The sequence below is a fragment of the Canis aureus genome, chromosome 38, assembly GCF_053574225.1.
Source record: "Canis aureus isolate CA01 chromosome 38, VMU_Caureus_v.1.0, whole genome shotgun sequence".
NCBI classification, from domain to species: Eukaryota; Metazoa; Chordata; class Mammalia; order Carnivora; family Canidae; genus Canis; species Canis aureus.
In genome coordinates, this window is record NC_135648.1 from 20,299,649 (window position 1) to 20,327,260 (window position 27,612).

Sequence of the window (27,612 nt, forward strand, 5' to 3'; positions counted from 1 at the left end):
AATAAAGAAGGAGAGAAGTTGCTGCCTCCAGGAGCCAACTAAGATGGGGACCAAAATCTTACCATTTACATTTCTCTCTACAATCCGTTTCCTGAGTCCATAAAATGAGAAGACATGTAGGCAGTCAGGTCACTCAGGAAAGAGCTGTGAAGGAGCATGAGCATATTTCCCTTGCACTGATGAAATGACTAACGTGAAAAATAATTGTACTCAGTGACAATGAAAAATAATATTATGAAAGTGGTGGCGGGGAAAAATTCTCTAGGGACAAATGCTGGAGCAGACCTGGTAAGTGAATTAATTTAACCTCCTACGGCCTTAGGACTATAAACTAGGTTTGATTTTTATTCTACTGTAGGGTCACTTACTTCAGTAATAGAAGTAACCTAGAGATAAAGGTTTGGAATTCTCTAGCAATTGAGTCCCCCCACCAAAGATGCATTTCACCACCACAAAGATGCCACAGAAATTGGCAAAGAAAAATAGCATTACCTACCGATGCTGTATTCTTCAGGAGTCTCATAGAAATGGTCTCGTTTAAAATTGAAATAGGCAAGCGGAAAAAAAAAAACTTGTTACCCAAAATAAGTGTTAAACAAGGTTTTAAGGATAAAGAAATGCATCATAATTGAGTATAAGAGGAACTGAGTCAGAGACTTGGCTGCTAAACTTCTAAATTTGGAAGGTGGAAATCTAGGGTTTGAAAGAGGACACATTACAACTACTGTATATATCCTTCCTACCTCAACTACTTTTCTTTGATGAAGCCTAATCCAGTGGTCCAAGGCCAGGGTTTAAAATCACTTTTATCCAGGAAGCTGGTGTAGAAGACTCCGTGCTAAGCGAATGAAACATATTAATTCATGAACTACCTTTGAAGGGAAAGATATTTCGCTCTATTTTAGAAACCCGTTTCAGGATATCACTGGTTGTTTTAGGACACAGGTTATTTGCATTACAAAATTATGGTATACATCCCACACTATTGTTTTTATAGAAGGAGGAAAAACATCTTCTCCTTAGCAAACAATAATATTAATATAAACCATTTTATTATGTTCTACATTCTAGCGAGGGCTGCAATTATGAAGAAGTAGTTCAATTTTTTTTCAGAGAAACGTATTAACTTCTTAAGAAATTCTACAAAACACATGATGACCTTGGATAGCATAGGTGTGTGTACCTGTGTGTGTATATATATGTGCTTGTGCACATACAAATGCAGACAGGTGTATTTTAACAAGTATTTTTGTGTACCCTTTGTGCCAAGCATGGTGACATCTATTCAGAGACCTCAGACACAAAATGGATAAATCTATGACCTTTGTGGATTCTATAATCTCATAGGGGAAAGTATACATTAAACAAAAAATTAATAGGAAAATTTCTGGGTGCTTTAGGAGCACTCATGGAACTTCAGCCACAGCTTTGGTCGAATACAGTAGGTGTGTGGTGTAGAATGCATTCAAAAAGGTGGACTTGTTTTCCTTCTGAATACCTCGAAGCAAGCATGACTATTTCTTGGATGAGATGGAAGTAAAAATAAGTTCTTTTTTATTTTCTTCCAACATAATGCTCATCTCTCAGTTATCTATACTAATGGGGAGGTGCAGTAGCGTGGAACATCCAGAATGCCTGGTAATCAGAAAGTCATGAATGCTTGCAAACAATTTATATGCTATATATTTTAGTAGCTTCACCTTCCTGGTAATATTTTGCTTCAGTGCACATTAAAATTAGTTTGCATTCTCTGTGTACACACTATCTAAATGATAAGAAAGATGTCCAGGAAGTATGCAGTATGGTTAGCAATAGCCCTTTCAATAGATAATACACAGAGCAGACAATCTATATATGCTTAACACACAATTGGCAGTACATGAATCTGTTGAGATGATTGCAGGGCTAGCAAGAATGTCATTTCTATTAGGATGGTCTATACTTTATTTTCTCTTAACCACAGTTAAGAGAACTTAAAGTAACTTACATCTGAAAGCATATTGCAAAACTTTATGTTTATTGCCAAATAGAAACAAAACAATCTACAGACTGATACCCGTCACTAGAGAGGAGCAAATTACTGAACTAGGTAACTGATTTTTCTCTGTGCTTTCTGGTAGCTGAGGAAAAATGAAAGCAACTTTCACTAAATTTTGGTTAACACAATGTACTACCTTTTTGCTGAAATTAAAAATAATAACTTTATATTAGAAAATTTCAAAATACTAATTTTTAAGAGAAATACAAAAAATATGATATTGATTGATTGATTGATTGATTGATCTGACAAAGACAAAGAGAGAGAGAGAGAGAGCACAAGCAGGGGAGTGGCAGATGGAGAGGGAGGAGCAGGTTCCCCACTGAGCAAGGAACTGGACACCGGGCTCCATCCCAGAACCCCGGGATCATGACACCAGCTGAAGGCAGGCACTTAATTGACTGAGTCACTCAGTTGTGCCCCCAAAATACAAAAATTAACCTTAACTTCATCAACCAGAGGACAGTGCTGTTAATATCACATAGACTTTCTGCAACTCTCAACTCTTTTCACAACAAATTTGGTCATACTGAACATTATGTTTCTCTAATCTATTTTCACTTTTATTTTCTTCTCTATCTTATTCTTTGAGTATGTGTGTTTTTTTAATCATATTATTTATCAATATAGTTAAATATTTTATTTAGGGGCATCTGGGTGGCTCAGTCAGTTAAGCATCTACCTTGGCTCAGGTCGTAATCTCAGGGTCCTGGGATCAAGCCCAGGGTTGGGCTCCCCACTCAGTGGGAAGTCTGCTTCTCCTTCTCCCTCTCCCCCTGCCACTCTTGTGCACGGACCCATGCTCTATCTCTTTCAAACAAATAAATAATCTTTAAAAATACATTATATGTTGGCAAATCAATATATATATATATATATATATATATATATAATAAGTAAAATCTTTAAATATATATAAATATTTTGAATGTCCTAAATTTTTGGGGGGGAATTGACTGATATAATCAAATAGTTTTATTCTTTGATAAATTTATTTTACAAAGTTATTAGTTCAGTAAATATTTGTGAATTTATTATGGTTAAAAGCAATAGTATATGTGTGATAAGAATATTAACAGTGAAAAAAAATAGTAAAGATCCCTGGCTTTATGTTGCTTATGTTCTAGGGGAGACATACTAGCAATAAGTAAGTCAAATGATAGTAGGTCATATGGTACTAAATGCTGTGCAGAAAAAATTAAGAGAGAAAAGAAATTGAAAGTGCCAGGAATGGCATGTGTTTCATTGTTTTAAACAGAATGGACAGAAAAACTATGACTGAGAAGGAAATATTTGCATGAAGAAGTGATTAAACAAGCCATGCAATAACAAAAGGAAAGGACATGTACTGGTCCATTCTGAAAACAGCAAGAGGCCACTGATTTAGAAGAGAGGAGTGAGAGGTGAAGTCAAAAATGTCCTTAAGGGCAGCCCTGGTGGCTCAGTGGTTTAGGACCGCCTTCACCTCAGAGTCTCCTGGAGACCCAAGATCGAGTCCCACGTCAGGCTCCTTGCATGAAGCCTGCTTCTTCTTCTGCCTGTGTCTCTGCATCTATCTCTCTCTGTGACTCTCATGAATAAATAAATGAAGTCTTTAAAAAAAAATGTTCTTAAAATGGGCAGCGGGGATGGGAGGAGATTATCGGGTAAGGCCCATTGAGAAGCTGTATGGATTCAAAACCATCCATAGGATTTTGATTAAAAGCGGGCATTATTTGCATTATATTTTTAAAAGGTTGCCTTAAAAGAGATGAAAGAAAGGCAAAAGCTATTGCAGTAATCCAAGTAAGAGACGATGAAGACTTGGCTGAGGTGGTGTAGGTAGAGATATTGAGAAGTGGAGAATTTGCTAAGAGATTGTGTTTGGGGGACACCTGAGTGCCTCAGTGGTTGAGCAGCTGCCTTTGGCTCAGGCGTCATCCTGGAGTCCTGAGATTAAGTCCTACATTGGGTTCCCGCAGGAGCCTGCTTCTCCCTCTGCCTACATCTCTGCTTCTCTTTCTGTGTCTCTCGTGAATGAATGAATGAATGAATGAATGAATAAAAAATAAATAAATTTTAAAAATCTGTAAAAAAGAAAGAGAGAGAGAGATTGTACTTGGTGTTTCATGAAAGAAAAAAAGAGGAAGTCAAAAAACCTCTTAGGCTTTTGGCTGAACAACTAGATAGGATACCGTTGATATTTACATAATAGGAATAAAGCAGGCAGAAAAAGCAAGTTTGTCATAGGTGGGGATCAGTTCAGTTCTAAACAAGTTTGAGAAGCTTCTCATCTGAATGCAGATGCATTGTGAACAGCTAGATACAGCTCAAGGCAGAGGTCTGGGCAGGAGATTTAAATATGAGAGTCATTACCATATAGACAGTGTTTAAACTGGAAGACATCATCATGGTAGCAGTGTAGGTAGAGAAGACTTAGGAATGTTTAGAGTCTCGTAGGATGTGAGAGAAATCTGGCTGTGACACCTGTCACCTGACTGATTGCCAAGGTTGATTCAGCTGATCTGTTTAGCTAGGCAGGTGTCCCCTTGCTCTCTCATCACTCCACATGCATCCATCCTGAAGTGGAAGAAGATAGCCTTCCTCCATAGAGGACGACTATTCTTTGATCAAAGGTACACAAGAAGCTGTGTTACCCTACCCAAGCATTCAAACAAGCTCTGAAGGTCCATTTGTAGGAAAAGGTAGGATAGCCAAGTCTGTCAGACTCCAGACACATCCAAATGAGGCCCTGCATGAGATAGTCAGCCTTTATTTAAAAAAAAAAAAAAAAAAAGTTTCCTGGAGGGGTAAGAATGCTACCTACAAAGCAAGTATAGGCAGGGTTTCAATGAACAGGGGTGGATTGTGACAATTGCAGCAGGTAAGATGAATAAAATAGGACTGAGAAATACTCTCAGTCAGCTTCAGAGAAATAGCCATTGGATTTAACAACATGGAAGTCGTTTGTGATCTTTTTCTCTGTCTCTCTCACACAAAAGCACACATGCGTGCATACACACAAACACACGCACTCAACTGCTCCCCACCCCTCACTCCCCATAGTGGAGCAAGAAGGAGGACAGGAATGAGACATAAGATGGTACAAACACTATCAAGAAGTTTTTTTTATCAATAAGAGCAGAGCAATGGGATGGTAACTGAAGACTTGTGAGGTAAAAAGAGGAGCATTTGTGCTTATAAGATGGGAGAAATTAATGCCATTTGTCATGCTTTTGTGCATGATCCTTATGTATCATTCTTACAAAAAGGAAAACAATGACACAGAACAGAGACAGTGAACTTTCTGTCATGAGCAAGTGGAAGAGATGGAACCTGGAACACACATGGAAAGTTTTGCCTTTGATCAAAATATAAACAGTTCATCCATAGTAACAGGACAATAGGAAGGATGGGAGGGGTCCAGATCATAGTGTCAGGGGCATGTTGGAAGCAGCAGGGAAAAATTCCCTTCGGGTTGCCTACATTTTCTGTGAAGAATGAGGATAGATGAGAAACTATGTCAGATCCAAGGGAGGAGCAGAAAATAGAAAATAATAATGCAGGAGATTGGAAAATGTGCTAGGATTTACTGGTAAGGGTAAGAATAAATTTGAGACTGTTGGTCATGGATTTGATCTGATTTCATGTGGATTTCCCCCAGGAGAGGTAGATTCAATCAGGTTTGGGATTTTTAAGCGAGAGAGAAGTAAAGGAGCCGAAGGCAAATGTAAGTAAATCTTATGACAATGGACTGTGAATTCTTAACTGATTAAATAAAATATAAGAACATAAGTGAGTAGTGGGAAGACTGGTAGATTGTCAATTCTGCTTAATTCATTTATTAGTTGGAGTCATTGTGCCATAACTAAAAGAATATAGCTGGAAATTAAGGAGTTTGGTGTCAGAAACTGGGTTATTTTACATTGATATTGTTGAAAGCTTGCAGCTGATGATGACAAAGGGTGAGTCACTAAGGTAATTTAACAGATCAGAAGGGCAGAGAGGCAGGCAGAAGCAAATCTCTCTAGTACTTTGAACTTAAATCTGTTTAATGCAGAGAAATAGAAACTTATTTCTATTGTCAAAGGATGGACTGGGGAAGGAAGCATCAAGAAATCAAAAAAATCAGGAATTGCAGACAATTCTCACCAATATTCTCAGTCAGCTTCAGTATGAAAGTGGGTGTTTTTCAGGAAAATAGCTGGGAGCCACTGGCAAAACCTCACATCCTACAAAATTCACCCATCTGTCTGCTGCAGCCACAGAAGCTATGGTTGTTCTGCTTCTCTTCCAACGTTCAAATTCTCACGTGATTTCCTCAAATTGGCAGAAGGTAGTTCTCAAGCTTCCAGATCCAGCAACAGACAAGAAAGCATAAGGACTAAATGGTGCTAAGTTGCCAACAGAAAAATAGGTACAGTTTACCCCTTTGGCTATGCTTCCATCATAGCCTTGAATGCATATTTAAATTTAAACAACCACACCAGCAACCGCCTGTGTGGTACACATGGAGTAGAGCCCCGTTACTCAGGTCCCCTCCATTTCAAAGTCAAACATCGTTGCCCTGATGTTGTGAGTGCTATGAGGCTTTTCAGGGATTGCCTCTGTGGCAGAGAGTTGCTTTACTCAATATTTTGTCCATTGAGGGGCAATGGATACCCAGGGGATTATCATGGAGGGAGAAAGTCCAGGTGACCCTGAGCCAATCTGATGATTCTAATAGCCCATTCCAGAGCTCATACTGGGAGCTGACCTTTGACCATCGCAACTCAACTTTTCCCTCTGACTCACCTTGTTTCTTCTCTTTCTCTTCCATAGATGTTGATCCAAAAAGTATTTCCTAATAAATATCCAGAATACTACACTTTATAATACTCAACTAAACCCAAACTGCAGCATTATGCTTCCCACATAGTGTAATACAACTATGTTTGCTAAAATGAAGCCCTTCACATAGAACAAAAGGAAGGGGAAAATTCCCATTTGTAACTTTATCCATCTGAGTTGTGATTATCCTTCAGATACAACTAATTTTTTAGTATAGTATAATCTAAGACTTAATTGTATGATTGTTCACAAACAACATCTTTTATATGAAACAGTTATAGAAGGAGAGGAAAATAAATAGGCATTTGTTTGTACAAGTCGATTTGTTATTTACAAATGATTAAGAAAGATAAATACACATAGCTACTACAGTTTTGTTTCTGCAGCTGGTCACCAGCATACTGTTGAACTGATAACTTTATTCTTCCACTGTTCATTTGATCTCTCTTTTGCCTTCAGCACCACAACTGATCATGTTTTTAAACCACATCACACATTCATGAAACTTCGAATATCCTTTACTGGTCCTGTATGTGTTGGGTTGCTATAGGCTCTGATTAATAATGAACAATCGCTATGAAATAATATTCTGGGTTCAAAACTCTGCCTACCCATATTGTATAAGGGACAACCTGGCTACTCATCTCACCTTGTTCAGTATTCCTCTTTTTGGTCTATTTGTTCATAAGAATGAGAAACATAAAACACCTGTATGAAAACTTTTCCTCAGATGGAACCATTATGTCTCCAGAGGGAATTGTCTTTCTCTCATCACCCAAGAATGATAAACTAGTAGAAACCAATATTGCAAAACTGGGACACAAAATTTTGTGACATGTTAATATAAGGATGAGGGAGCTGCTACTTTTCTACTTGTTGGTTTCTAGATCCATAATTATGGGAGAAGGAACATCCTCTAGGTCAGGAGGAACAGTGCTAGGTCAGAGGATTGTAACACATCTCATAGGATGGCATTCAGTCTGTTTTTACTCATAACACTCCTGACAACAAATGGGTGTTGTTGTTTTTTTTCCTCACATCAACCAGTTCTCCAGTTCTCCAGACACCAACTGGGTATCCAACAATTCTATTTAATTCTGATGCCAGCTACCCAGAATTAATGCAGACCCTACATAAAAGGGTCTCAGAATAAGGCTCCATCTCCAAAGACTGTCTCCCATGTCAGACACCACTGAGAACTCTTGGAACTCTTGCACTTCTGAGTGACAGTTTATAAGTTGGGGTTCCCCTGATGCCTTCTTCCAGTTTGATAATTTGCTAGAATAGAGCACAGAATTCAGGAACACTCTTTGCTTACATTTACCAGTTTATTATAAAGGATAAAATTCCAGAATGTTATTCCTTTCCCATTAGTTCTCTCATGTAATGAGAAATTTCAGCCCCCCCACAAGTTCTTATAGTCATTTCCACAATAAAATTATATTGCAGAAGCTATTGCTCTCCAAAACCCTTGCCTTTACTTTTTTAAATTTTTGTTTATTTATGATAGTCACACAGAGAGAGAGAGAGAGAGAGGCAGAGACACAGGAAGAGGGAGAAGCAGGCTCCATGCATCAGGAGCCCGACGTGGGATTTGATCCCGGATCTCCAGGATCACGCCCTGGGCCAAAGGCAGGCGCTAAACCGCTGCGCCACCCAGGGATCCCAACCCTTGCCTTTAATAGACACTTTATTCGAGGTAAACATATCCAAAAAAATTTTTTTTAATCTTTTATTTATTTATTTGAGACAGAGAGAGAGAGAGACAGAACATGAGCAGCGAGAAAGAGATCCAGACTCCCTGCTGGACAGGGAGCCCGATATGGGGCTCGATCCCAGGACCCTGAGATCATGACCTGAGCTGAAGGCAGGTGCTCAACCAACTGAGCCATCCTGGTGCCCCTATCCAATCATTTAATGAGCTATTTTTCCATAACATGTAATGGATTATCAATATTCATCCCTGGCTGATAGCAAGATCATTATTACCTTCAAATTTGAATAAGTCAGATCATGTTTTAAAATGTTTTAGCAAGGACCGCTTCAGGGACACATAACAGTCAAGAGTGTAACAACAACAACAAAAAAAATCAATCATTCTGGCTATTTTAGGCTAGATGTGATTTAATACAAAGAATTAGGGGCATGCAAAACCGTTGGATGAGCTACATCATTTCAGAAGTCCAGAAATGCTAGAATCACAGGAAATTTTCACCAAAAACCTCACAGCCCTGAAGCAGATAATTCACTTCTAAAAGCAAATCTTTATGTCTGCCATTTTCTAAAAGCCAGGCATCCTATCACTGTTGCCAATGGAGTAATAATGGCTCCTGCTTCTCTCCCCCTCCAACCTTGCATTTCACTGGCAGATATGTAGCAACCAGGCTTGTGATAAAATAACAGAAGGGGCTATCTTAATTCCCAGCAGACAATTTAACAGAGACATTGAGATCCTCCAATTATGTGAGGAGTAATGTTGAAAAGAAGTACAATGAGCAAAAGGTAAGCCTTTAAGGAATAAAGGAGAACAGGCAAACTAGATTAAGTTTTGAGTTTTTTTTTAAAGAATATTTCTTAAAGCATATGCTATTTCCCTTTCCATATGAAATGTTATTTGTTATTTTTTTTTGTTATGCTCTATCACTGTCACATTTGCCGACTTTATGAAAATCAATTAGAAGTTCTCACTTGTCTTATTTGTTCTGATAGATTTTCAACTACAAGTAAATTAATTGTACCTTGAATGTTCAAACCTTGAATATTTAAAGAAATTTCTGTTAAAACTATATCTACTGAGAGAATTTTTAAACACAAAACTGACAGCCTTTTTATTTTATTTCTAGTCTTGCTATACTGTTTTTCTACCTCTTCTTAAGCAATTAACCACTTGTATTCTATAATCTATATTCAAGTTCTATTTCTTTATTCTAGACATATTCTAAAAATCATGAATTTTGATCATTCATGTAATGAATTAACAATGCAATTTTGTACATTTCTCTTTTTGTTGGCATAGATTTTACACAATATACTTTTATTTTTGGAGTGCAAGACTTCATAGTTACTGATCTGTGGGCTTGCAATGAAAACGCCTGAATATAAGCATCAGCCTCCACTCGTACTGGTCACGTGCTCTGAGTTTCACTTAATGACTCTCATAGAGAGGAGAGGAGCCATTTTCTACTTTTCTCACATATAAACTGAGAATACTATCACCACCTATAGAGTTAACTGATGACAAATCAAATAGCTCCTAGTACCTAGTACACGATAATATCAAAGTTGGCAACTGCTATGATTACTATTCATAATAATAAGCTGTTTTGTCTTTGCTCTTTGCTCTAGAGACAGGGTTTTAAGATCTAATATTTAACTCTTTACAAAGAGGAAAAAAAGGCCCCATTTTCCCTATTTTTCACCAAACTTGAACAATCTGGAATATCCCTGGAGTCCCTATCCATTTACATTTCTGAACATAAAACAACATCAAGTGAATGCCAGATGATAATAGAGCCCCTCTGTTCTAATTCTTCCAAGATGAGTTGTCTGGCTTCCTTTGACTGAATTTATCTTTTACTAGTTCATTAAACATGTTGTAGTGTGAATTATCATTCCAGTCACCCATTTGCTTTGTTATGAGCTAATTGAGTACAGTTAAGTTCACTCACTTCTTGATGCTGTTTTGAAAGGATATTTTGTCTTGTTTGAAAATTTGTTGCATCATTTTATAAATCAGATGCTCTGGTGATTGCTTGTATAATTTGACAATCTTTTCTATTAACCTACTGAACAAATATTTATTCAGTCCATACTACATACTTAATGAGATATGGTCCTGCCCTCAAGATACTCATTATGTTGGGGAGAGAAATATGTAAATGAAGATATACAGTACTCAGGAGAAGGTGGTGGATACATAAAGGAGGAAAGAATAATATCTTTCTACTTGATTGGGATGGAGAGGAAGGAAAGGCCAGAAGTGCCAATGTTTGAATTAATATTTCAAAAGAAATAGGTGCTTGGCCAGTAAATGAGGCATAAAAGATGAAGCATAAGAAGCTTCTGAAGACATGGAGAAATGAGTATTCTATGCAATAAATGTACTTGTCCTGTTCAGATACCCACCAGAAGGTTTTTATGACTAGAAGATAGAAAATAACAGGGGAAAACAGTCTGTAGTCATATCTTAGATTCAAAAAGCAGGAGCGGGTAGGGATGTTAAAAGGCATATACGTGATTTTGAGATACAGAGGGATTTTTTAAATTGTAAGCAGAGTGGATAAAATAATCAGATTAGAAGTTTTAAACATAATAGAACAGGCACATAGATTGCTGAAACAAGAAATTCTGTACACAAATGTATGGATTTATGGTGAATTAGTAAATGACAGAGATGGTACTTTAAATATGTGGGAGGAAGAAATTGTATTAGAAGGGTGAATAGTCTACAGTCATTCTGCAAGTGCTAGAATTCTGAATCTGTCAATTCATATCTCTATTAATTGGGCAAAAACAAAGCCAATAAGGTGGAATTAAACTGAAAAGTCAATGGCATGACTGTTGTTCAGTAATACTAAGTGATCGTTATAATATTATAATGGCAAGTTGGCTATCTAAAAATTATTCAGATTCATATTTCTCACCATTCACAAGAATATGTTTAAGTGGACCAACAGCCCAAACTTTTTTTAATTATGGAATTATTAGGAAAAATATATAGAAAAAGTGTTGGTGACTTTTAGATAGAAAAAGCTTTCTTAGTAAGAAGCAGAATGCAAAAATGTAAAATAAAAGATTTGCAAGTTTAAAAATACTACAATTATGGATTTCTGTGCAAGGCATCCCACCCAAATTAAGACAAATGACCGACCAAAAGGCTATCTAGTATGTATATATAACAAGTAAATGGCAAGGATGTGGAGAAATAGGTATTCCTGTGGTGCTCATGGAAGTACAAACAAATATAATCATTTTAGACTACAGTTTGGTAGGATCCATTAAAATAAAAATGACAGATGTTCTGTGAACTCATTCCTATTTATTGGATATTTATAAGCATCCTACAGGTAACTTACCTTAACATACTTCAGCACAAAGCATGTGATGTAAATGTGTAAAGAAGCAGTCACACCTATGCACAAGGAAGCATATGGAAGGATGTTTATTGTGCTATTTGTAATACTAAAAATTTCAAAACAACCTACATATCCATTAAAAGGGTTTGAATTATGATATGTCTATACTATGGCATGTCATAAGGATTTAAAAAGAATGAGAGTTATATTGTTTATATGATAATAACTCCAGGAGATACTTAGGAGAAAGAAAAATTACAAAAACAGGTATGTTGTGATGCCTGTTATAAACCACAACAGTATATAATTGTTTTTCTAGGAAAATGTATATATTAATGGATAGAAGAAGGTTTGAAAATGATGTCTTCATTTTTCTAGCAACAGAATTCCTCCGAGGGAAAATCAGTGTCATAGGGCTGGATTGTGGCTCCTCCTCCCCAACCAATACTATTGAATGGACACATGCTCCTGGTTGGACCAATCAGGATGTCCTTATTCTCTTAGCCATGGTCTTAGTTTTAAGGTGGGTGGTTGAAGTCAAGATAATTAATCAGAAATTTTACTGGACAGTTGTATTTTGCTGTGGGAGAACTAAGGTAAAATGAGCTTTAAAATTGAGTGATCACATTTGCCACCACGTTGGAAAAGTCCACATGGATTTGGTTTTAATTGTGCAGTCAAACCTAATCCTCACTAATATAGGATATATGTCTCCTTAACCAACAGGGAGCAGTGAAAAAGAGAAGTCTAAGTTGTTTTTTGTTTGTTTTTTTTTTTTAAAAGAAGCATAATTTGTCTTGGTTTGTTTTTGTTTCTTTTTTATGTGAGATCTGAAAATAGCAAGGCTCTACAAAGTTGAACAAGAAAGAAGAGTGTTCCAGACAGAGGAAGCAATAAATACAACTTCAAGAAGCAGATGAGAAATGGTTCATCTGGGGAACACAGCAGATTACAACAGTACCAAAAATAGCAGGTGCAACAAAGAAGAGTCAGGTGCCCGTCCTGTACCTTGCATAAGTAAGACTATCTTTACTTTGTTCTTGAACATGGATAATATTTTGTTGGATATATAATTCTTGTCTCATTCTCCTGTCCCCATTAATGTTTCTCAATTTTTCTTATTGCATATTATCATTAGGCACTTAGTGTTGTTGAGATGTCTGAGATTGCCTGCTGTCTGTTCCCCTGCCGGTAAATAACATTTTGCTTCTCGTGGACTATAGGCCATCTTTGGGACTTGTTTCCTGAATAATTTTTTCTTGATAGTCAAGGAGTCATTTTCTTTTGGCGATCTTATCACGTATACATTGGAGCTCCTAGATCTATCCCCCATGTTTCATCTTCTCTAATAACTTTGAAACTTCCATTTTCATTTCTAACGACTTTTGTGGGCAACTTTAAAGTCTGTTCTTCCACCTGATTTGATATTTTAGTTCTATCAATAACTCAGTGTTTTTTCCCTTTATTATTGTTTTATTTTTTTTAAGATTTGTTTGTTTGTTTATTCATTTGAGACAGGGAAGTGAGGGAAGGGAAGAGGGGGAGGGAGAGAGAGAATCTTAAGAAGATTTCCTGCTGAGTGTAGAGCTTGTCACAGAAGGCTCAAACTCACCACCCTGAGATCACAACTTGAGCCAAAATCAAGAGTTGGCTGCTCAACCAACTGAGCCACCCAGGCAGCCCCTTCATTATTGTTTTAAATTCAGCAATTTTTTTTTTGGCCAGCAGGTAGTCTTACCCATTTCATTATTACCAGCTCTTATTTCATAAACACAGTGACTTCTTAAGTTTTATAATTGAATTAATATAAATTTCTATTTATATTATATATCAGGGTTCTTCAGAGAAACAAACAGTACAAACACAATTAAAAAGGGAAAGAAAGAGATTGATTTTAAGGAATTGCTCACACAATGTGGGGCCAGGCAAGTATGAAATCTATATGGCAGGCTGGTAGCTGGGAACTCAGGCAGGATTTCTCTATTACAGACTAAGACAAAATTCCTCTCTCTATGGGAAACCTCAGTTTTTTTCTCTAAATGCCTTCAAGTGATTAGACTAGGCCCATCCCTATTACTAAGGGAGATCTTCTTAGAGTCAACAGATTGTAAATGTTAATCACATCTACAAAATACCTTCACAGCAACAACTAGATTTGTGTCTGACCAAACAACGAGGACCAAAGCCTAACCAACTTGACACATATAATTTTTTTTGATGCATAGAATTAACGTATAATTATATCACTTACTGTTACATTCATATAAAATACCACATTTGCTTATGATAGGATGGGTCTTTGGTTTCTCACACTCGTCTACTCTTTATAAAAGCAATTTGTTCTGGTTCCTCCATACAGTTGTCTTTTATGAAAGGCACCATCCTCTGGTTCCTCGCACTTCTCTACTTCTTCATAAAAGCAATTTGTTCCGATTCCTCCACATATACGTCTTCTATGAAATGCACCATCATTTTACTTGCACAAATTTTGGGTTGTATTTTGTTTTGTTGTTTAATCAATATGGAAATTAATTAGTGCGAATGTTCAGATTTGGAGCTTGAAATGAATTCTATAAGATCAGAACATGTTAGATGATCTATCTCAGATTCTCAGTTTACAATTTCTTATAAGTAGTAAAAAAAATAATCCTTTTAATAAAAGACATCTCTTTATAACAACCTTTTCTTCATATCTGGTTGAAACTTCAAGTTAAAAGTGGTAACATTGGGGAAAAAAATGTTCATGCCCTTATTTAAAATTGTTCTATAAAATTAAGGCAAAAAAGCCATCATAATAAGAAATCAAAACGATATATTTGGTAAGATAGATATAAGCAATTTTGGAATTTTGTTAAACATAAACTATCATTGATACCTTTTATGAGTAAAGGGAGTGGTCAGTGGTTATTAATAAAACAAATAGTGCCATCTACTGACTTTGTAATTATATTATGAAAGCTGCCATAAACATCAATGTTATATCACATAATTTTCCAATGTGATAGTTCTAGTCATTCATTTGATAATTTGAATTTTCCAAGAATTTGTATTCATTTAAAATGATTACATTTAAATCTCTAGTTCTGCTAACTGAAGTGGAATTTACATGTGCTTAAATCAAATGACTGCTACTTTGCAAAATCACTGTTATCAGGAAGCAATTCTTTTAAGTGTCCCTTTGTGCTAGAAACTGCATGATGCAAAAGAAATATGCCTATATTCTTGTCACACACACGACTCAATAAGAATTGCTGAGATTGTAGAAATGTACAATTAGACCTCTACTACTCCCACCAAACCCTGCTTAAATGATTGAAGAAATGCATGCATCAATGTAAATTATGAACAAAGAAGAAACTGGAGTCTATTTCATAATAGGTATAGTAAAGAGGATTAGAGTTAGCTGCCACCACCTTTTGATTTAGATATGATTTTATAGGGGAATTAACAGTTAAAGATTTTGTGGACAATCAAATAACACAGTAATTGAAAAATAGTATGATATACTGCATTTAAATAGTATGATATACTACATTTAAAACTTAAAAGTGCAGAGAAAAAATTCTTTCTTTGGCCCACTAGCTACCTTGTGAAGTTTCTGGAAAGCAGAGAAGGGCAGGCCTGTGCTCACAATGAAGAGTTTCAGAGTACAGGAAAATAATGGCTCCAGAGCCAGGGAGCTTAATCTCCAGGACACCTTCTAAGGCCATTGATGGCCTCAGGATCGCAGGGTGATGAGCATCCTATACCCTATATATCCTGTATATATTCACAGGTGCATGTCAAGACATAAGACTAAAGGTCTTACCAGAATACAATATGCTAATCTGTTCTGGTAGTAACGCTAAATTCTGGACTCTCTCACTGAATAATAAAGCTTTTCCTGGAACATTCCTAGGCTCTCTTGACAAGAGAAGAATCCTGTGAAAATCTAATATAAAAATAGAATTAGCAGTACATTCTAAGTTTATTCCTTTGTTCATTCATTTCAGGAGTACTTCAGAGAAGTATCGTTTTTCATAACACATGCATCTGTATAACACTGCATTTATTTTAGAATAATTTTTGCTTAAAGATAATTCAATGAAACAATATATGCCTCCAAATGCAGGGCCCATTATGTAGTATATAGGGTGTAAGCACCAGGATGTCAGTCTTTTAAGCCCAAGGCCAACAAAATCAAGTAAAATCTTAAACTCTTTGGTGGTATGCTTGGATAAAGATTAAATTGTAAGCATTTACAAGAATAAGATAGGTTAAATTCATAACTACCAGCTATAGCTACTGAAAAGGTTCCCAATATCAACTTGTACTTCACATGCTTTTTTTTTTTTTTTAATAGGTAAAGGAGAAATGACTGGGAAGCTGATTAGAAATAATGATAATTCGGGATCCTATAGAGCTAAATTTCTTGCTCCAGGAATCAGGCTTTTATTAGAACATTGTTTAACCCTTTCTATAAGGCCACAATACCATGTGATCAACTAAACCGAAAATTACTAGAAAGTTTGTAAGCTGATAGTATCTACCTTAAGGCGAGTAAGACTTCCGGTTAGTTTCAATAGTCTCAATACATTTCATAGGTGAAATTTAGGTTAATTTTCTTCTTTCTAAAATTGCAGTGATAATCTAATTCTATAACTCCTTGTGGTAGGCTAAATAATGGCCCCTACAGAGAGCAGGCCCTAATGTATGGAACTTGTCACTGTTACCTTATGCGGCAAAAGGATCTTCCAGATGTGATTAAGTCAATGAATTTGCGATGGGAAGATTATTTTGGATCATCTGGATAAGTACAGAGAGAGGCAGAGGGAGATTCGACACACACAAAGGAGAAGGCCATGTGAAAACTAACATGGGAGTTGGGCAGGTGCTGGCTTTGAGGATCAGAGAGATGTGACCACAAGCCAAGGAGTGGCAGCAGCCACAGAAACTAAAAAAGGCTGGCACCTTGATTCCAGCCCAGGGACTGATTGTGGCCAGCAGAAAGTGAGAAAACAAATTTCTGTTGTTTTAAGCCACCAATTTTGTAGTAATTTTTTGCAACAGCCATAGACAACTGGTATACTCTCTATCATCCAGGGTTCTTGCTCATAATAATGGATATCACTTAAATACCTTGGGTATCATTAGCACCATGCTAAACCTTCTGAAAAAAAAAAAAGTCTTTAATTCTTATATCTCTTTTTTCCCCAACTCATACTATTCTCCTCCTTGCTTACTCTGCTCCAATCATTCTGTATCCCTTAATATACAAGGTTTTAGGCCTCTGCACCAGCTGTTTTGTCTGATTGGACTATTTTCACTCAGACATCATAATAATAAACTCTTGCCCTCTTCAAGTCTTAGATCAATTTTACCTTCTCATGGGGTCTATTCTGACTTTCCCAGCCAACATAATGGAAGAGTTGTACCCTGTTCTTTTTTATTATTTTAATCTAATTTCAATCTCTAAAATGTTATATAATTTACCTAATTGTTATGTTTATTTTATATCATCTTTCTGCTCCCTCTAGTTATGTAAGCTTCATGACTAAATGATTTTATCTCTTTTTTTCACTAATGCATTCCCAATGCATAGAACAATATCTAGCATATAATTGGCATTCAGTAATCTTTTCTTAAATGAATAATTGAAGGAAAACATTTTAAAGTCTATTGCAATAAGTTAGAGATGCTGATATCCTAAATCATACCAAAGCAAAGTGCAGCTTTTAGTTCAAGGTGACATGTTGTCAAATCATCTTGCGTTTTTATTTTCAGTTTCTGTTCTGTGCCAACTAAAGGCTCAAACTTCATTAATAAGGCCATAGAATGGGCAATAATTTATAGATATATGCTACTATATCCTGGTTATCAGGCAGGCTGATAGCTTTCATTTTACATAAGTTCTCAATGAGTCTCCACAAAAAGCTATACCCTGGGCAAAGGCAGAAATGCCAGAGACTGAGTTTCTACAAGGTTGGAATTTTTTTTTTTTTAAGATTTTATTTATTTACTCATGAGAGACACAGAGAGAGAGAGAGAGAGAGAGAGAGAGAGGCAGAGACACAGGCAGAGGGAGAAGCAGGCTCCATGCGGGGGGCCTGACATGGGACTCGATCCCGGGTCACCAGGATCCCACCCCCGGCTGAAGGTGGCGCTAAACCGCTGAACCACCGGGGCTGCCCACAAGGTTGGATCTTAAAGACTATGCTGAACCTGTCAGGTAATTTCCTAAATAGTCAGAAATTCATATTGAATGGATATAAAGGAAAGCTTTCTGAGCATTTTCCAGATCATCTGGATAACAGGTAGAGAGGCAAATTTCCTTAGCAGATCACTTAGTTAAAATATTCCCTGATCTATTAACAAGGCAAATCAAGAAGAACTCCTCATTTCTTTATAAAAAGACGCTGAAATACTGAAAGTGAGTCACTTTTGATATTTAGAAAATGGTTTGCACTATGTTAGGAAACTGTAAAGCTGTATCCTACAAAAGATGTTCAGGAAGAGCTACACTAAGGACAGTGCTCTAAAGTGAAGGAAGGTGGGGGCACCTGGATGGCTCGGCAGTTGAGCGTCTGCCTTTGGCTCAGGTCGTGGTCCCAGGGTCCTGGGATGAGTCCCACCTCGGGCTCCCTGGATGGAGCCTGCTTCTCCCTCTGCCTGTGTCTCTGCCTCTCTCTCTCTGTGTCACTCATTAATAAATAAAGTCTTTTTTAAAAAATGAAGGAGAGTGACAACAGTACCAATGACCTTCTGGAGAACAGGAACCAACATGGGATGCAGAACTTCAGTGACTGTCAAGTGATACATGAGTAACACAGGGAACATGCTAGGGAAAGAAAATGCCCACTGACATAAAGTCTTTGATGTACTAATACTGCGGACAGACACATGCCACTTTTAAAACCATTTTAGTTAATATCCATATTTCTTTGATAGTACTTTCCAGGGTTGTTGAAAACTAACTTTTACATTTGATTACAAGTGTATTGGTTTGCTTATTTGATCCTTATTTTTTTTTCCTTTTGTTCTCTAGAAATTTATCTAAGACTAATCAGATCCGATTAAAGGGAATTCATGTTTTGCTTTTTTTTAAAGGATAATGTAATTATTCACATTGGAAATTAACATCATGTTAACAGGTTTTGAATATTATTTTAGGAAGAAGTGAAACATGTATCACTGTTCAAAAAGGAGTGTTTTAACTTACATATTTAGAATTTAATGATTAGAGAAGATTCTCTCAAAAAAAAGTTATAGATCACAGAACCCCAGAACTAAGAAATTTAAGAACCTTGGTATAAAAACTAAAAAAAAAAAGTTTTAAAATATGAAAAGCCTTTAGTTGCAATTAAATCTAAAAAATTAAAATAACCAACTAGAAAAAAAAAGTACTTGGAGAGTCTACAATAGTGTGATATCCAAACGATTAGGCAACAGTGAAGATTAGAAAAATGGAAAGATGTTATGACCTAGGTGGAAATGTCTATTTGAACCAAATTATTTTAAGTATGATTATTCAGAATATTCATTTTGCAAAGCATAATTATCAGGTCATTGATACAACCTAGGATTTGAGGATAAAAGAATATCAGTGATTCAGAGAAAATGCTAATAAATCTGATTGATTTGATACATTTGTCCTTAAAACTAATTATTTTTAAACTAGTTACTAATAAAAGTCTTACTAATGCTCAAATGCATTCCTTCAGGAATTTAGTCATTGAGTGAGGAACTTCCAAATATAAACACAGGTGAAAAACAATGCCTGTCCTCAGCTGCCCAAAGTTTCATAGAACAAAGTTACATAAATAACTAACATCAGAATTAAATTCAAATTAAGGAAATTATGTTGGCACATTGGTTTTTGTCTCAGCCCTTTTATATAGTCATAATTAATTCTGTTTCTCAAGGTTTTTTTTTAAACTGCCTTTCTTTTTAAAAAGTACTAATCCACAAGTATGAGTGTGCTATTAAAAGGAGACATTCCAGGGATAGGGATCAACCTGTGCAAAGGCAGGTAAACTAGATATGCACAGCTGGACGTAGTATACGTACAGGAAGCAGTACACTAATCCAAGAAGGAGTTAATGAGAAAGCAAATGTATATACTAGGTATATATCTGTATCTGGAAGCAATGAATCTAATAGAAGTATTAAAGGATCATTCTACCGATAAGATAATGCTGTATGTCTAGGCAGGGTCTCTTTTGGCTTCAAGTACTGTGTTTGTGTGCCAGAGGATTTGTTTGATTGGGATAGAAAAGAAGGTTGAATATTTAAAAAAATCTGCATCCCACAGGGTAAAATATTCATATGGGAAGAGCTGCAGTCATTAAATGACCATTTAAAGATATGGAGCACAATATCCCCAGAATACAAGAGTAAGTGTTAATATATTGCCCACCATGCAATATGTGGTCAATAAAATGGAGATTCAGTAAGGATTTACAACTATGCATTCTACCAGACATGTGAAATACAATGATGGAGAATCTTGAAATATTGAATATACAAGCGTTCAGAGTCAGCAGATAAGGAATGTTATATAATAAGGAATTAGATAGGAAAAAAGAATCATATTGAACTACATTCATAAGATTGCCACCACTTCCCAGAAAGAATGAAAATAATAAGCCAGGAACCTGGTCACTGAGGGGTAAATCAAGGACCTACTGGACAGAATTGAATATAATATGTGGACCTGGTCATAGGAATAATGTAAGAATTTTCTTACCTTGGTCAAAGATTGTCAAAGAACTTTATATTTCCACAGACTAGATCTACAATTAGTCTCTATCTATTAATAGGAGGTATCTGGATCAACTTATTGGAGTTGTTTTAAAATTTTCATTATGCATAGGTATCCCAAGAAGTGTTCATTCAGAATTCAGAGTCCTGTCCCCTTTCTTCAGAGCTATAGTTCAGTACTTTTGGAGTAGCCTTCAAAGAACATCATTTGGGACAAAAAAAAAAAAGTCCCTGATGATTCTGATAAATATTATCTGTGGACCACATTTTGAGAAGCAACTAGACAAAAGAGGGGTTAAGAAATAAAACTATATTAGGTTGCCTTAATATCCAGGACTGGAAAAGTTCTAAGAATGCACAACCTGAGAATACACAATATATTGGTGACCAGCAATATCTTGGTGACTTTCTTCTCACAGTTACCAGCTTACACTTCCCCTCCTAGACTCACTGTTCTCTTTCCCATTGAGCCTAGACATTATCTCAAACATGAACTGTGTAGTCCGCATTATGTCATTATCAGCAGCTAAATGATTGTTATTCTACTAAAAGATAATAAAATGGATCTCAACTCTGTAGGTAGGGGAAATAATGAACTGATTTGATCTGATTTTTAAATAATTGTTCTTTTTGTTAAAATGCTTTGAAATTGTTTGACAAACACAGATAAATGACATATGACCAATAACCATGTCATACTCTTTGCAAGATCTTTGCTGATCTACCAACTCAAGGAACCATAATTGTTGTGGAATCTCATATTTAGGGAAAACATGCAATAATGCCATATTTTTAGTAAGTCATTTGGTAGATTGCATTTTTAATATTTCAGAATTCTGAAAAAAAAATCCTCAAGTGGCCCTAAAAAATATAAATAATAATTATGATTGTCCACTGCAGTTCTGCTAAAAAAATACAATTGAAAAATTATATACACAATTAGAAATCTAGGTAAATACATAAAACACAAAGAAAACTTCATATTTTATTTATTTATTTATTTATTTATTTTAGAAAACTTCATATTTTAAAAGAATCATCTTGCACACGGCAATTTGGCTTTAAGAGACATGCTTTAATATCAGTGATATTTTTAAACACAAATCATATGCAAGTACTTTAAAGCTCATTTTTCTTAAAGCATCATCTGCAAAATAAGCATGTGAAATATATGACAAGAGAAAGAATATAAAATCAACATATAATTTGTATCCAAGACAATGAAGAAAATAAAATCAAGTAATGAGTCATGCTTCAGAATAAGTATTTTTTTCAGTACAATTATCCTTGAGCTCTTTTAGAAGATTAAAAATGAGATTTGCATTCAATGTTTCTTTAAGGCTGCATATAAATGGATTTCGTCAATAAGGATTAGTACAATACATAGCTAAATATTTCTGCCAATCCAAAATTCTACTTCCCTCATATTTTAAAAGGCAACTACAATTTAAATCCAGATTGGCCCATGTAGAACAAATTTATTTCTTGTGTTTTGTGTGTGTGTGTGCGTGTGTGTGTGTGAGAGAGAGAGAGAGAGAGTCTATGTAAAGTCTACAGACTTTACAATCTGAATCTTCTAATAACATATTTACTCACAGACCTGTTCCTGGCATATGATTTTTTTTCATATAACTATGCTTTATATAGGATGTGTGCCTAATTTATATTTGGATGTTGTTGTTTTTCACCAAAAGAAGACAGAATCTTGTCATCCACATTAGTTTCATTTCCGTATCTCAGGCACATAAAAAATGTAATAATATTGAAATCTATAAGAAATGACATGCTGTCTAAAGAGGCAGAAGTTGCAATTCACTTGATAGGAAATAGATGCTTTCTAAATGAATGATATCTCTTTAATGGAATTTAAATTATCCTGCTTTTAAAAATATGATTTTTTACAACACTATTTAGGAGATAAGTTTTATTTATTTAAATAATATTTAGGCCTTTTATAAAAATTGGAATTCAGTTGGGACATTATCAGATTGACATCAATCACATTCAATTTGGAGTGAGTTATGTATAGTTATAGCTTTAAAAACAGTTGCTGGATAGATGGCCCTAACGAAAAAACAGAGAATACAATTAGGTAATGTGATTTGAAAGTCAACAAAGATCACACTTGAAGTATTTTGCCCAAAATGGTTATTTCTTCTGCTAATCAAACCTAAAAACCATACAAATTTCACCCCATGTGTTAAGAAAAACCATGGCCTCTGGCTGAGTGTTATGTGATGGAGATCAAATTAACATGGATTAGTTTATCAAGTTAAATCAAAAGCCATAAAGGAAACTGTGAGAAAAATCCTGAACATGTCATGTTGCTTAAAGAGAATATATTAAGAACACTTCAGTTGAGAGCACTGAGAAGCTTCCTTCCCCTTGGGAAAAATTGTGGTATTCAATTCTACAATTCTTTTGTAGAATTTCATTGATGCATCTAATTCATTTTCATCACCTTGTATTAATTTAATTTGTTTTGTAATTCTTAAAATTTTGGTATGAGAAGTAAAAATATCTCTTACAAAGAGTTCTCATGTTAATATTCAAAAGTTCACTCAATGAATACTTTCTTAGAGACCAATAAAAACAGTCTCTAACATATCAGAAGGAAAATGAATACAAAATTATAGCTCTGCTATGAATTTGGGAATGATTTCCAAGTTCTGGGAAGTTTAAAAAAAAAAAAAAGCTTGGTACCTAGATAGCTGGACCAAAGGAGAGTATGGAAAAAGAAAAAAAAAAAAAAAAGAAAGAAATGCAAGATCTTTAGGTGAGACCAAATTAGTTTGAAGAACAGATAAGGTTTAAGGACTTTTCTTAGGAAACAGTTCCAACATACATAGAGTAATTCAGTGAACCTTCCCACCAGCTGTATAGTCTATCAGATAACAAACATGTACAGAAAGTTCTTTTATTACTTTAATTTTCAAAAGAGAAAAATTTGAGGATGGTTATAATGAGTGATATATTTAAAATGAAATTATAATGGGTGATAATCAAATATTTACTTTGCTTCTTTTTACTGCATTTAAGATAATAAACAGGTTATTAAAAACCTGTTTCGGGCAGCCTGGGTGCCTCAGCGGTTTAGAGCCGCCTTTGGCCCAGGGCGTGATCCTGGAGCCTCGGGATCGAGTCCCACGTCGGGGTCCCTGCATGGAGCCTGCTTCTCCCTCTGCCTGTGTCTCTGCCTCTCTCTCTCTCCCTCTCCCTCTCTCTGTCTCTCTGTGTGTCTCTCATGAATAAATAAATAAAGTCTTAAAAAAAAAACCTGTTTCAAGAATCAAGACCACTGTTCAATAAGAAGCATACTTTGAGTCATTATTATGCACTAATTGAAAGGAGGGTAGGTTTTATAAGTTGATATAATCAATATATCTGGTTTAACAAAACTTAAGCATATATATATAAGAAAAATCATCAGGACACATTCTCACAATAGGCTACTTTAAATATTTAAGAAGATTAAAGATTTGTGAATCATTGACAAAACAGGTTATATTTTCATCCCTTTTCCTTTCTCAAATTACTTTCCTTTCTAATAAACAATCTGAATAAACTATGGCTTACATTTTCCAATATTTATGCATGGCTAAATCCAAATCCAGTAGGCTTAAAAATAAATGTGTAACCATATTATAAATATATTTAAACAGGGCAGTGCTTGACTTTACGCAGTACATCCAACCAAAAGTATTATGAACAATCTGCATAGATATCTACTCACTACCCATCAGTTCCTCAATCTATATCATTGGAAAAAAAAAAGTCACAATCCTAAGTTTATTTTCTAAGTTGCTTTTTCACACCAAACTATTGTAGCATGCAATCCTGCTGCTTCTAAAAAATATTCTAAACGTTCCTATAAAAAGATATTTTAGATTTTGCTTTGAAGTCAAAAACAAAAACAAAAAAAAATGAAAAACTACGTTGATTTTTGAAGGAAAACGGTATTCATTAAGGCTCCAATCATGACGTCCCCAAGAGATTTGACATTACTGCATGAACCCAAAAATGTGTGCCTTAAGAATTCTGCAGGGAATTGCCTCTATGTAGATTAGTGAAGGTCAATGGGAGGCAACTCAGTTACTTTGGTGGGAAAAACTAACCTTCAGAAATGTTGTCAGCAAGCATATATTTTTAAGCAGTGTTTTATCCTCATCTAATTGAATAAAATGGGATAATTAGAAAAAATATTAGATTATTGCTTGTGAAGGGTGGGTGCTTTTATTCTAATGCAAATGAACTTTGATAGACATATAGATATATTGGTCAAAGAGTAGAATACCATTGTATTGGCCTGTGTTGTCTGTAGCTTCTAGAAAAGCCTCAAAGTTTAAAAGTAAAAATAAAAATGAACAAAAAGTAACTTCCTTTAAACTCATGATTTATGTTCTCTATGTGTCTTGAAACAAATCAAAATCATTATATTGCACACCTAAGGCGAATAATAACAATAATAATCTGTTCTTCGTATTTCATTGTGGCAAATCTCAATGATTTATATCCAGCCTTTCTAATAGTGATACGCAGTTCATTACTGGGAACATACAATTCTGAGTGAACATACAGAGCTATTTGTAATTGATCTCTTTATCAAGATTTAATATTCCTCACGGTTGAATAATGACTTTCTTTGGAGAATATATAAAGTTTTCACCCTACTTTTCCACTGTTTTGTTTCATCAATCACAGAGCTACAAATAATTGGAGTGTCTTTTTGAGAACAGAGGGACTGGAGAAAAGCATGACTGTTAATGATTTTTAAGAATTTTCATTTTAATTTTAAAACTTTTTTTCACATTAAATTATATTTCAGGGAAAACATTAAAAGTTCCTAGTTTGAAGCTCAATATTTCAAAGTATGTGTCTTATATTTCTGAATGTTGTACACCTAAGAAATTATTATCTATGAAAGAAGGTCAATTCAGCTCAAATGATTCAGCATTTGAAAATATCCAGCCAGTCTCTTAGACTTTAATGACATTGAGTTATTATTTAACAAATATCTTATATTTTTGTGTTTTGGGGATGCAGTTGAACCAGCTGAAAAAGATATGTTTTATATAAATACACTGAAAAAAAAGCTGACTCCAGTTAAATTATAAATGCCTGTTCCCACAGGTTATGTAAACAGATTAAGAGTAACAAAGAACTTCATCATAACAATATTGAAAAAAATACTCCTTTTTTGAGACTAAGCTTGTATCACTCCACTTCACTAAGACAGTAGCTAAAATCTTTTTCATTTACACTTTTATTTGTAAAAGCAGTTTTTAAGGTTTGGTTTACAATCTAATTTTTTGTGATCCAAATTCTGAGTAACTTTAAAATGTGATTAGTTCTGATGTACCACAAATGAGTTACATGTATATGAAATGGGAGAATGAGGGTGCTGGGGTGGTTCAGTCAGTTACGTGTCTACCTTCAGCTTAGGTCATGATCCCAGGGTTCTGGGATCAAGTTCTGTATCAAGCTCCTTGCTGAGCAAGGAATTCTGCTTCTCCCTCTGCCTGCTCTCCACCCCCACTCATGCATGCTCTCTCTCTCCCTCTCTTTCCTGCAAAAATAAATAAAATCTTTTTTAAAAATGAGAAAATAAACTTGACACCCCAATCTACAGATGACTCTGAGTATATATCTATGCAAAAATATTGTTATTTTTAAGCTTTCCTTCTGTATAATGTCTGCTTATGCATTTGTACAATTTTATTTAACATATTTGTCCATAAAAAATAGCACCTTAGATTGCTGCATTGAGCAACTTGTCACAAAACATTGGCTTTGATCATATATGGCTACAGAGACTGGATTTTTGTCTAATTAACCACTATTGGTTAACTATCCACAAGGTTGAGAAAAATAGTACAATGGCAGACATTAAATGTTAGAATATGGCAGTGAAGTCACCTATTATCCTCTAGTTTTTCCAGAACAGGCTCAGTTTAGTCCTGTTGACAAGTGAAATTACTACTAATGCCTCTTTTCACTCTTAAAAGTGTCCCAGTTTTGATGATAGATTGAATTATTATTATTCTTATTAGGGAAAATAAGATATCTTTTTCTTAGACATGAAACAAAATCCTATTGCCTTAATAAAAATCAATTATTTAGAAAAGTCATAATTTGCATTTTATGTTAACATATCGTCCACTTTTTGGACAAACCATCTGTATATCTAAACCACACAGAATTCCAATTATTTTTGCACACACACATTTATGAAATACCAGTAAGATTAAAAGTTAGAAATAGAAACACCCAACCATTATTTGTTGTTTCAATTATCTTTTTTTAAGATTTTATTTATTTGTTCATGAGAGACAGAGAGAGAAAGAGAGGCAGAGACACAGGCAGAGGGAGAAGTAGGCTCCATGCAGGGAGTCCGCCGTGGGACTTGATCCGGAGGCTCCAGGATCACACCTTCCGCTGAGGGCTGAAGGCGGCGCAAAATCTCTGAGCCACCCGGGCTGCCCCTGTTATTTCAATTATAGCCGTGTATGGGGCACCTGGGTGGCTCAGTGAGAATCTGCCTTTGGCTCAGGTCATGATCCCAGGCTCCTGGGATCCAGTCCCACATCGGGCTCCCCACAGGGATCCTGCTTCTCCCTCTGGCTATGTCTCTATGTCCCTCACGAATAAATAAAATCTTTTTAAAAATTATAACTGTGGGCATCCCTGGGTGGCTTGGCAGTTTGGTGCCTGCCTTTGGCCCAAGGTGCTGGTCCTGGGGTCCTGGGATCGAGTCCCACACTGGGCTCCCTGCATGGAGCCTGCTTCTCCCTCCTCCTATGTCTCTGTCTCTGTGTGTGTGTGTGTGTGTGTGTGTCTATCATGAATTAAATAAATAATAAATAATAAATAAATAATTTTTAAAAAATTATAACTGTGTGTTAAGCACATTTATGGGATAAAACTCTAACTGACAAAAGCAAAATTTCAAAA

The 27,612-nt window shown here is 35.5% G+C and overlaps 1 long non-coding RNA gene across 6 annotated transcripts in view; it reads right to left on the minus strand.

The window, feature by feature from the left end:
* Positions 1-27,612, minus strand: part of LOC144307023 (uncharacterized) — a 64,914-nt gene that overhangs the window by 27,366 nt on the left and 9,936 nt on the right. For 2 of the 6 annotated variants that reach the window (XR_013373982.1, XR_013373983.1), the window contains one exon: positions 11,923-11,978. The exons of 1 other annotated variant lie outside the window; for it this stretch is intronic. This is a non-coding gene — a long non-coding RNA (uncharacterized LOC144307023). Of the gene's footprint in view, positions 1-496; positions 533-743; positions 839-11,922; positions 11,979-27,612 lie in introns of all 6 variants that reach the window. 3 more of the 6 variants (XR_013373984.1, XR_013373985.1, XR_013373986.1) reach the window with 3 other exon arrangements.